Consider the following 13,199-nt stretch of genomic DNA (forward strand, 5'->3'; position numbering starts at 1 on the left):
CAGACCCATACTGACCTATCTATCCACTCCCATACAGACCCACACTGACCTATCTATCCACTCACATACAGACCTATACTGACCTATCTATACACTCACATACATAAACTATATATACCAACATTAATACTAACTGTAGATATTAGTATCACAATAGCCTTGGATATTCTGCTTGTTCAAGAACTCATCCAGGCCCCTCTTAAAGGCATGAACAGAATCTGCCATTACCACATCACTAGGAAGGGCATTCCCCAACCTCACTGCCCTCACCGCAGCTGTGCTGCCCTAGCAGTTAATAATTCTGTATTAGGTTTAAAGTTAATGGTTTATATGTATTTCCGTTGTTACACTGCCACCTAGTGACCAAGGTCACATTGCAACTTGTTTACTTCTAAGTCTGTATACCCTCCCATCCCCTTCCCATCATGCCATTCATGTTCCTGCTTTCTCTGTGTGAGGAACTTCTGAAGGGGTTGGGAAAGCAATATTCCTTTTGACCTCCAGCATTTGTCCACCCACAACAAATAAGAACCTTTGTGGATTCCAAGTGTCTGGTGAGTTCTGCTATCTGACAAAGATTGCCCACGGTGGTTGTGCCCAGCTCCATACAGGCCCAGAGTCAGGGGTCTCAGGGGAAACTCAGCCATTATCACAGCAATTGGAGTCAGAATAGCAGCTTCAAATGCAAGTTCTGTTCCTCTAATCTAAAGGCTCGGGTGCGCTAATCATACATGATTTTTGATACTTGCTTAGGCCAGGGTAATACAAATATAATGCTGAGTGTTGAGCTTCAGTATTGTGATGCTCTACATTGCATAACACTCTTTCATGCAGAAATCCCATCACTAAAAAAAGCTACTTTTCAAAATGTAAATGTACATAAAAAGTTGCCTATAGGTCATGTGGATTGTTTTTCGGTGATAGGACTGCTTCTGTAAGTAATTGTTACTTGAACTTCCTAAACCTGACTGTTTTTCCAACACCCTGTGGCGGCTCCTGTGATGCTGCCCCCCCTCGCCCCCTGTGCTTATCTTTACAGCGCCAGGGGGGGTCCAGGGGGGCCACATCACTAGCATAGTGAGCACTTTTGCACTCTTTCACTAGCAGAGGCAAATACCCTGGTTCAAAAACCTGAAACTTAAACCAGGCAGCTTTTTGCTACCCCCAGGTATCGAAACTCGCCTCATGGCAGCGTGCCCCCTGGTTATAAAAAAAAATAGTTGAATTTCTGGTATCAGTATCTCTTTAAAACCTGTAATTCATTGTGAAAGTGTTTTTGTATTTGAGGGTACTTTTTCTTTAAGTCACAAATTTTATGGAGATAGTAACAACTTGACAGCCATTTTAAAGACCGCCTGGGCTCCATCTTGCTGTACAAGTAGTGTGCTCCAATTCGGAAACAAATGACTACAGTTTCAATTAAAATATCTTCTGTCATAGTATGTACATGACAGTGGCAGTGTCAATGTTGTGCCCTCTCTATACCACCCCCAACCATCCCACAATTAGAAATTCCACACTCTGTTTGGGTGAAAAGGCCGCAGCCATTTTATTAACAACCATGAAAAACCATGACTTTATTTATAATAATATAAAACACCGTAACATGTTAACATCGTCAAATAACTTAACACAATAACACTAAGCCACTGAAGGCTGCAATTTAGTGGGAGCTATCCCTGCCCCCAGCCACATTCGGGTCCCTGAGGTTAGCCATCCCCTTTAATCTGGCCACCACACCCCCTCGTTGGCCATTGGCCAATGGCCCAAACTCCCTAGCCTCAGGCCCTCAGACCTTCTGCCTATCCTAGCTGCGACTAGCTCTCCCATCAACCCTCCTCAAGGCTCCCCTTCTAATCAGGGCGGGAGCTTCTGAGGTAAACTGATGCCTTCCCCCTCAGACCATCCCCCATTCACAGCTATCCCCCGCTCCCCTGGCCAATCGGGTTACTCCTGCCTTTCTCCCTCCCCTACACCAGTAAACCTTTTCCCGGGCTTTTCCTCACCCTGTCATGGCCCCCTCCCCTCGACCCGTTCCTTGCTCAGTACTGGGGTTCCTTTACAGAGCAAGGACCTCTTCCTCTGCTGCTTAACACGTGGCACTTAATCTACAGAAATGTATATATTTGTTATTTATTGCAATGTTTTGCCCCCTGTCCCTGCAATTAATATATTGTACAGTTCTGCATATACAAGCGGCTCTATATAAACACAGTTATACATACTTTAGCTGCAGTTTTTTGCTGCATAGAAAGAGATGAAAGGTTAAGTGGCGTAACTGAGTTTCTCAGAATATCTCTAAAAGCAGTGATTGCTGTGCAATGTTTTTCATTTATTGGGCTCATTATTTGACATACTACATATCTAAGAGCCATTATAAATTAAATGATGTTATACAAAGGGGGCTATGGAGCTCGAACAGATTATGCAAAAGTCAGCATTATTTTTGTGCAAAACTGCAGACAATTTAGGTGGATAAAGAGAAGTGAAGGGTATTTTGCTCTCTGTTATGGGTTCCCTGCTGGTATACACAGCTAAAAACAAAATATAAGACCAGAAAGTCACAGTACCTTTTCAAAGTTTTTTTTTCAAGGAAACCAGAGCACTTCAAGCTGATGTCCTCTTTTCCCATGCAGATCCCAGATGTCAGCTCTTCGCTCACACTGGTTCTACTCCCTCTGGGCTGCTAACAGGACTAGACCTGCTGATTATTCCCCGGGTGAGACTTCCTAGGGGAATTAACCCCATCAGTAGTGATGGCAACCCCACCTGTACTAGAATATTCAACAACTTCCACAAAAACCCCATTGAAGATTCTTATTACAGGTATGGGACCTGTTATCCAGAATGCTCGGGACCTGGGGTTTTCCGGATAAGAGATCTTTCTGTAATTTGGATCTCCATAACTTAAGTCTGCTAAAAATCATTTAAATATTGAATAAACCCAATAGGCTTGTTTTGCCTCCAGTAAGGATTAATTATATCACAGTTGGGATCAAGTACAGGTACTGTTTTATTATTACAGAGAAAAGGGAATCATTTAACCATTAAATAAACCCAATAGGGCTGTTCTGCCCCAATAAGGGGTAATGATATCTTAGTTGGGATCAAGTACAGGTACTGTTTTATTATTACAGAGAAAAGGGAATCATTTAACCATTAAATAAACCCAATAGGGCTGTACTACCCCCAATAAGGGGTAATTATATCTCAGTTGGGATCAAGTACAGGTACTGTTTTATTATTACAGAGAAAAAGGAAACCATTTTTAAAAATTAGAATTATTTGCGTATAATGGAGTCTATGGGAGATGGCCTCTCTTCAGAACTTTCTGGATAACGGGTTTCCGGATAAGGGATACCATACCTGTACTAGGGAAAACTATCAAATCTATCCTACATTTGCTTTCACTATTATGAGAAGTTTCCTCTGCTGATGAGTGCACTCTCGTATTAATACTGTGTCAATGCCCTACAAACTGTGGCTACCACATAGAAATACCCAGGACCAATCAGCTACAGAGTCTAGCAGGGGCTGATGGGCACTATGATAAAGCTTTATTAAAAGAGTCTCTTGCTTCTGCCCACTAATATATGTTGCCTTTTTGCTAAGTAGGATGCTGCCACTTTGCAAAGCGATTACACTAAATTGGAAAACTGGGCAGCAAACTGGAAAATGAGGTTCAATGTTGATAAGTGCAAAATTGTGCACTTTGGTAGAAATAATATAAACGTGAGTTATATACTAAGGGCTAAACTTCACAAGCGCTTTTCAAGTATGGTGTTGGATCTACAAAACACATGTGACCAATCGCATGTAGTTGGGTGAATCAAAATATAATGGGGCTGATACATACCTCCCAACATTTGAAAAATCGTGCGCGCATCGCAGCAATTTTTGACCACGCCCACTTTTGTGGCCACGCCCCAATTACCACACCCCATTTTTTGTAAAAATACTCCTTTTATATAGACAGGAGCCCCCCCCATACACAGGAGCCCCACCACACACAGTGTCCCCTATACACAGTAGCCCCCCCATACACAGTAGCCCCCCATACACAGTGCCCCTATACACAGTAGCCCCCCCATACACAGTGCCCCCTATACACAGTAGCCCCCCCCATACACAGAGCCCCCTATACACAGTAGCCCCCCATTCACATTACCCCCCACAGTAGCTCCTCCTTCGTCTGCGGCTCCTCTCCTTTTTTCCAATAAAAACAATAAACGCGCCAGAGGCCCCCCCCTTTAGATTAGAGGAACGGAGCTTCCATTTGAAGCATTGTCTATTTTAGCAGCTACAAGAAGTTGCTACTAGTAACTCTGTGTGTCTTCACCTTTAATAGCGATTTCTTCATAATATTCAAGGCTATTGTGATACTACAATCACAAGGAGTATAAATATTGGTGTATATAGTTATATACAGTATGTGAGCATATAGATGGGTCAGTAAGAGTAGTATATATATCTGTAATGGCGTTCATTTGAACCTGATGGACTTTGTTCTTTTTTCAACCCAACTTAACTATGTATAAAGTAAGATATAATATGTTATGTTATGTCAAATATTCCACTAGTCTACATCTTTATCACTGTAAGTTACTGTAAGGTTAAAGATTTGGTTAACACATTACAATAGACTGAGGTCACAGCTATTTAATTTACAAAGCACAATCCACATATATTATGCCAGCTATTAACTTCACCAAACATGGCACTGATGTCAGGTATTTGATTAGAATGAAGCATACTGTGCCAACATGCATTTAAACATTGTAAAATGAACATGTACCTCAGACAGTTTAAAATAAAAGATGGTAATAACTGATCTTTCAAGACTGCCCATTGGGGCACAATAGCAATAATCATCTTAATTATTGTCTCATAAAAAGACGTATCCCTTACCAGGGCAGTAAAGCTACTAATTTATTGAACACTTCATAAATATAGTAAAAAGGAAATGTAAGTCCATGAGAATGAGATGAGGTCTGACTCACAAATTGCTCCCTTATTCTGCAAATTGTATCTTTCAGCCAAGCAGACATTAAACTTACCTTGACCTTGGGTGATGATTAAAAAACCCGACATATTATTTTGCAGTCCATGTGCAGACGAATTACACTAGACCTGCTGTAATTCTGAAAATACTCCATGACCTTACATAGTTCAAACCACCCTGCATATCTTGCAAGCACCGTGAATTGCATTTTGCGACTTCAAACAATACTATTTTATTTTCATTTTAAGAGCAAGTTATTAATATTTTGTTCCTTAATTTGTAATTTGAACTATTTGTATATTGTAATAATAAAAACTGGTACTATTACAAAACACCTGTTGTGCTGGAAGCAGGGTCAGACTTGGAAAAATCCCGGTGGGCCCTGGCGGCCCAGACCTGACCCTCGCTGGCGCTCCCCCTGCCTGACCGTTCCTCCTCTGACGAGTTACATTTACGTGCGCTGCAGTGGGAGGGGTTTAGGGGATGTGGCCGGCGGGTGTAACTGCAGGGCCTCTGGGACAGGAACCCCAGTGAGCCCTGCACCCTCCAGTCTGACCCTGGCTGGAAGACATACTATTAGCGAGTTTGCCATGAAAGGCTGAATTTAATGGTTGACGTTTAGCATTGTCAGGCAGATGATTTGTGATATATTGTTGCTTTACCAACATAGAAAGATTTGCAGCTAATTTTTTTTGGGTGTTGTAATGGTTGTATAATCATGGTGTTAATACAAACACACTGCAGAAAGGGACATCAATTGCTGGCTTAAAATTAGCACCGAATCCACTATTTTGGGATTCGGCCAAACCCTGAATCATTTGTGAAAGATTCAGGCGAATACCGAACACAAATCCTAATTTGCACATGGAAATATGAATAAGAAAGCGTTAAAGTGAACTGTGCTACACTCACGGCAACAATTTTCAACTTCGTTGTTTATGTGACAAAAAAGTTAAATGGTTTTAAGGATTCGTATTTGGTTCGGCCTGGAGGGTGGATTCGGCAGAGTCCGAATCCTGCTGAAAAAGGCAGAATCTTTGATGAATCCAATAAAATATGCTACTGATGCAAGTACAGGCAGAAAAAGACCTTCATTAAGGCTGATGCCACACGCGTGAGAATGCAAAGTCTCGCGTTTTCATGCGTATATCGGCTACATGTGCCTGCACCCGAGCGTATTCCATTCATTCGGGTGCAGGCACAAGTAGCAGGCGTAGGGCTGAATTTTCCCCAAGCGTTTTTCGGCTTGCCGAAAATAACAGTCCTACGCCACGTGTGGCATCAGCCTTAAGCAACAAGATTTTTGCATATCCTTGGGCCCAATTATAAACACCCACGAACCAGTTCAGAACTGTAGGGCCCAGAAATGGCTAAATATCACCCTTATGTCTCTATTACAGTGTCCATCCAAAATTTGCCTTCAGACATTAAGGATTTAAAACACTTAGGGGGTTATGTAATAAAGGGCACTAAGTTTGCCCAGGAGCAGTAACCCATAGCGACCAATCAGCAGGTAGAATTAACTGGTCACCTGTTTAAAAGCAAACATATTATTAGTTGCTATAGGTTACTGCTCCTAGGCAAACTTAGTACCTTATTACATATGGGGGGTAACAGTTCAGATAATAGTATAGGTTGGTGCTAGTCCTCCCATGTGGGTCATCAGGCAGCCTGTCCACAGTAAAGAAGAAGAGAGACGAGCACTCATGCCAAATTCCGGTGCAATTCAAGCCTCCATACCTGGAAGGTAATGCTTAGGACCTGGGTTTTTCCAGATAAGGGATCTTTCCGTACTTGGGATCTCCATGACTTAAGCCTGCTAAAAATCATTTAAATATGGAATAAACACAATAGACTTGTTTTGCCTCCAATAAGGATTAATTATATCATAGTTGGGATCAAGTACAGGTACTGTTTTATTATTACAGAGAAAAGGGAATCATTTAACCATTAAATAAACCCAATAGGGCTGTTCTGCCCCCAATAAGGGGTAATTATATCTTAGTTGGGATCAAGTACAGGTACTGTTTTATTATTACCGAGAAAAAGGAAACCAATTTTAAAAATTAGAATTATTTGCTTATAATGGAGTCTATGGGGTCAATTCACTAAAGGTCGATAAAACGAGCGCTATTTATAGCATGCGTTAAAAATGTTATCGCTTCTTATTTTGTGCGACAACGCCCGATTCACTAACAGGACAGGCTTCATAATTAAGACGCGATGTTCTTTGCTTTATTTTGCGTTATTTCCCGATGTGCGCAATATATTTCACCGCTTGCTATATTAGCGCACGCTATTATGCACGTAACCATTACTTTCGGAAAACTACTGTCCTGAAAAATACTGGAGGCTGCATCACTCTAGGGCCAACACATACTTTTAAAAATCCCACTGCAAAGTCCATATTGTGTTGCCAAAAGCTCACGAACCACAATTTTTTTTAAGTACTGCCTGCCCCAAGTAGGTGTTAATATTCGCACAGACTTATGCGATATTTAGTGCATCTAACGCTTCATATGTGTTTGTGAATCATGCGTTAGTATTATTTCTATGCGAGAATTAACGCAATGTGAGGTAAATAACGCTTTGCGATAGTGTGTTTTCTTGCGCATTCGATATGCGTCTTAACGCATGCGAAATGACTTTGATGAATTGTGACTTAATTATCGCATGCTTTTTAATGCAAAAAAGCATGCAATAAGCGTTATTGACCTTAGGGAGATGGCCTTCAGTAATTCGGAACTTTCTGGATAAGGGATCCCATACTTGTACTCGATTCCAATTAAGGTATAACATCCTTATTGATGGCAAAACAATCCTATTGGGTTTAATTTATGTCTAAATCATTTTTACAGATGCCTTTAGATATGGAGATCCAAATTACAGAAAGAGCCCATATCTGGAAATCCCCAGGTCCCAAGCATTCTGGATAACAGGTCCCAAATCTGTTCTACTTTTCTTAGAAACATATTAGTAATACATTTAACACATTCCTTATTAAAAAAATGTAAACTACTAATACAAAATCCAGCTAGAGGGGCTGGAAAGGGTCCAGAAACTGGGACAACTGGGAAAGAGGGTAGGAGTGTAACACAGTACCTTGATGGGTGTGTGGGGAAGGACAAGGGTATAAAGGTGTAAAAACTCTGACAATGATACACATTTCTATAAAACAAAATCCAAGTCTATCAGGGATTTGTGAGTATTATTTTTAATGTATAGTAATTAAACAACGGAGGGAAAAATATCGTAAGATAATTAAAATAATAACTCTGCTCTTCCTAACAAATAAGAATATAATATCACTTTCTCACACTTTAGGGATCAACACCAATTATATAATATTGCTGCGTGTTTCGGAATTTCTAAAGCCTTTAATATCTCTACACTAATTAATGTTGTTAAGACAGAAAACATGGGAATCGAGGTCTATCCCGTATCAATTATGCTCTGGTAGTGGACTTAAATCCTTAATATTCCTTACCCACTTGTCTATGTTCAGTGTAATTGAAACTCTGTCTAGACTCAGCGACTACTGATGGTAATCCCAGTAATATCAAGCAAAATCACTCTGAAACATGATAGCTAAACTTATCAAGGATTGGGGGATTAGGCTGATTGATTGATTGATTGAACATTGTAGCTCTGCTTTCTTTCCTGATCTACGTGTTTCCCAAACAAAGATTATAGCACTCTAAGCAATACTACCATTATCGTATGCTATTTGTTGTAAGCAGCAGACGATACCTATAATTATTCTATATTTATAAGTACAAACAGAGCAAACGTATTCCCATGCACTAGAAACAAAACAATTTGCAAGTAACAATGGAAACACTGATATTGCTAATTTTTAGGAATCACACTTAATATTTTCACAAAGCTTCATTGCTTTAGAAACTTGTTTACCCAATGCCTTTTATATTCTCTCATTTTCCTAAAATTGTAAGCTCTATTGAGCTGGGCCTTCTTTACCGCCTGTATCGCTTATTGGCTGTATTTTTGTATATCTGTATGTTCACATACCTCCCAACAATTGAAAAATGAAAAGAGGGACAAAAAGGTTTGGTGCGCGCAGCACGGCAATTTTTTTTGACCACGCTCACTTTTGTGGCCACGCCCCAATTACCACACCCCATCCATTTTTTTTTTCAAAAAATTCTCCTTTTATATAGTAGAAATGGCAGGATCAGACGCAAATGTGCTATACCCTCATACTGTACTACCTAAGGGAAACAAAATAGCAACTTCTACATATAAAATACAAATATAGAGAGAAGGCAGTGAGTTATTAGTGAGTTATAACTATGTACCAGTTTGCCCCCCCCATACACAGTGCCCCCAATAGCCTAAAAGACAGTACTACCCATACACAGTGCCCCCAATAGAGACAGCCCCCCTCATACACAGTGCCCCCAATTGACACAGTGCCCCCAATAGAGACAGCCCCCCTCATACACAGTGCCCCCAATTGAGACAGTGCCCCCCATACACAGTGCCCCCAATAGAGACAGCCCCCCTCATACACAGTGCCCCCAATTGAGACAGTCCCACCCCATACACAGTGCCCCCAATAGAGACAGCCCCCCTCATACACAGTGCCCCCAATTGACACAGTGCCCCCAATAGAGACAGCCCCCCTCATACACAGTGCCCCCAATTGAGACAGTGCCCCCCATACACAGTGCCCCCAATAGAGACAGCCCCCCTCATACACAGTGCCCCCAATTGAGACAGTCCCACCCCATACACAGTGCCCCCAATAGAGACAGCCCCCCTCATACACAGTGCCCCCAATTGAGACAGTCCCACCCCATACACAGCGCCCCCAATAGAGACAGCCCCCCTCATACACAGTGCCCCCAATTGAGACAGTGCCCCCAATTGACAGTCCCACCCCATACACAGCGCCCCCAATAGAGACAGCCCCCCATATACAGTGCCCCCAATAGAGACAGCCCCCCCATACACAGTGCCCTCAATTGAGACAGTCCCACCCCATACACAGTGCCCCCAATAGAGACAGCCCCCCCCCATACACAGTGCCCCCAATAGAGACAGCCCCCCCCATACACAGCGCTCCCTTCTTCTTCGTCCCCAGTGGCTCCTTGATGTATGCGGCTCCTTCTCCGGCGGTCCCAGGCCCTTTTATAAGGTTGCGCCCGTGCGTAATGACGTCACCCGTGCGTAAGGGCGCAACCTTATAAAAGTACCTGGGACCGCCGGAGAAGGAGCTGCATACACTGAGGAGCTGCTGGGGAGGAAGGAGCGCCAACGCATCCCGCTGTCCCGGGTAAGTCAATGAATGTTCCGCATTTCCGTAATTTATTAAGGAAATGCGGGACATTCATGGAACTATCCGGGACAGCGGGATGCGCTCTAAAAACCGGGGGAGGTATGTGTTCAGTGTATACACCCATTTATTGTACAGCACTGCAGAACATATTGGCTCTTTATAAAGCCATGTATGAGATCTGTTATCTGGAAACCCGTTATCCAGAAATCTCCAAATTATGGGAAGGCCATCTCCCAGAGACAATATTTTAATCAAATAATTCAATTTCTTTTTAAATATTTTTCTCTGTAATAATATAACAGAACCTTGTACTTGATTCTGGCTTGGATATTATGAATCCTTATTAGAGGCAAAATAATCCTGTTGGGTTTATTCGATGTTTAGATTATATTTTAGTGGACTACGGAAACTATGGAGATCCAAATGATGGAAAATCCCTTATCTGGAATACCTAGGTCTCGAGCATTTTGGATAAGGGTCCCATACCTGTATAGGATCTATTAAGGTACCTGGGGGTTTTCTAGATAAAAAGTCTTTCTGTAATTTCGATCCCCATACTTTAAATCTGCTGAAAAAAATTTGTAAACATTAAACATACCCAAAAGATGGGTTCATGCAGCTAAGTTAACCTTTACTACAAGGTACAATGTTATAAAGAAAGAAAGAAATTATAGTTCTATGGGAAATGGCCTGCCCATAATTCAGAGGTTTCTGAACAATCAGTTTCCAGACAAAGGATCCTATATCTCTACTCTTTAAAAAATATATAATATATGTTATTATCATTATTATTATTATTAATGGTATTATTATTAAATAATAATAGTTCCCTGTTTATTAGGTTATTTGCAATCTTATTTAGCTCACAACATATTATTCGTGTTCAATCATAATGAACTCTGAGTCCAAGATTATTTACATTCAGTCCTCACATATTACTGTTATTCATTTTTCTCATGTAAAAAGGAAAATTCTCACATCGCTTAACCCATTAGTACAGGTTTTCTAAGAGTTTCTAAGCAAGATCCCTGCACCTCTGATGCTCTTGAAAAGAAATGTGTTTTTTCCTATCCATAAATGTTCATGTTAATCAGGTGAAAAGACTTTAAATTCAGTGCAAACACAGACACATGTTATGATATCCTGGTCCTGAAATAGGAAAGTTTAAGACTATATCACGGTGGTCCACCTTAGCAAGCCAGATAAGTGCATCTTTTATTCCCTGAAAGTAAAAAAGCAAGCTCTGAATGTAAGAAGAAGAAAATTCTCGTATACATAACTGCAAGAGTATGGGTTTGCTTGATCTGCCAAAAAGTTCATATGCGTTTTCTTGTAAAACTTAGCTCTGGATATCCAAAGATTTTGCCATATAATACTAAGCAAGAAACATTTACACATGGTAGGGTTTCTACTCCTATTGCAAAAGTTTAACAATCACATTTATGCTTGTTAAAATACCACATGGGGCTGTAAAACTTACATCCAGATTGATTTCTGCATTATTGTTACATTTCAGCATCAATTTTAGCTGAAATATGAAAGAAATTCACACTTTAAGCATGTAACTTGATACAGCTCATAACCTACAGGCTCTCTTAATATAGATATTGGATGCTGGATGGGTTGTGCAACCCAAAGGTACACAAGCCCCTTCGATAAAAAAAATGGTAACGGTTCATGGTAAGGTCAAAAGGATGGAATTAGATAACTGAATTTTGCATTAATAGAGTAGAATTCAGAATATATTGGGCTTTTACATTTGTTGGGTCCAGAATAGACATTTAATGCCATAATCCGTATTTAAGCCAGTATTTTATTAGTATAAGAATTTGTGGTGCTAATTTTAGATTGTGAGTAGATAGAAGACCCTTCAATACTTCACAACAGTCATCCCTTAGTCAAGGTCGTCCAACTGCCAAGAGATTTTTTTATGACCCTGGAGCATTTCCAAGATCTCCACAGACTTCTTTGTATGATATCATGGTTTTTTAATATTCTGGCCCTGAAACGTGAAATAGTGAATAATTGGTCCACAGTATGTTAAAAACATGGATAGCACTGCTTTTGTAAAATTCTCTTAATATCTAGAGGGAAACTTACACTTAAGGTGGCCTTACTCATTTGGTGAGGTCGCCTAAGGTGAGCAATATCGGAAAAAACCTAATCGTTTGGCCCTCAGGCTAATTGACTGGATTACAACTATGGGAATAGGAGCAGTCAGAGTGAGGACCACATTAAAGAGCTGATGCAGTCTCCAAACCTGCCCAATTGACATCTACTAATTTTCAGCCAAATATCGGTCGCATAGGCCAGCCGGGGTTCCCTATATACAGGCCGAATCTGTTTGAAGTACTTAAATAAACAGCTTGAATCTGCCCATGTATGGCCACCTTTAGACTTTTATCACACAGTATCCAAACTGGTTTGGAAAATGCCAATTCATCTTCAGAACAACATTTATCAGAAGATAGAACTGCAGTCTGTTGACAACATTAGAAATGCCTTCGATTAAAACTAATGGCAAATTTGAAGACATTAATGGATTAATAGGCCATCTTATCATTCAAAAAGTGCCAGTATCGCCTAGTATCACCTAGTGGCCTCAAAGTAGGTGCCATTTTTTAATTTCTGGCTGGGAGGCAAGTGTTGATTGCATAAAACCCAGTGTAAAGCCAAACAGACCCTTCTATAGGCTGCCAGTCCACATAGGGGCTACCAAATAGTCAATCACAGCCCTTATTGGCACCTCCAGGAACCTTTTCCATGCATGTGTTGCTCCCCAACACATTTTCCATTTGACTGTGGCTCCCAGGTGTAAAACGTTGGGGATCTGTGTTTTATGAATTCTCTTTCATACTTTTGTTGGAAAACTGTTGTTAGCCAGTGCTACTATACCCC

General features: G+C 40.9%; 1 long non-coding RNA gene across 1 annotated transcript in view; it reads left to right on the forward strand.

Annotated features, from left to right (window-relative positions):
* The first annotated feature begins 446 nt into the window (after window positions 1-446).
* The window catches only part of LOC105946792, a 51,444-nt gene continuing 38,691 nt past the window's right edge, over window positions 447-13,199 (forward strand). The window contains exons 1-2 of the long non-coding RNA XR_001170255.3: window positions 447-554; window positions 2,637-2,719. This is a non-coding gene — a long non-coding RNA (uncharacterized LOC105946792). The remainder of the gene's footprint in view (window positions 555-2,636; window positions 2,720-13,199) is intronic.

Source organism: Xenopus tropicalis, chromosome 3 (genome assembly GCF_000004195.4).
Source record: "Xenopus tropicalis strain Nigerian chromosome 3, UCB_Xtro_10.0, whole genome shotgun sequence".
NCBI lineage: Eukaryota > Metazoa > Chordata > Amphibia > Anura > Pipidae > Xenopus > Xenopus tropicalis.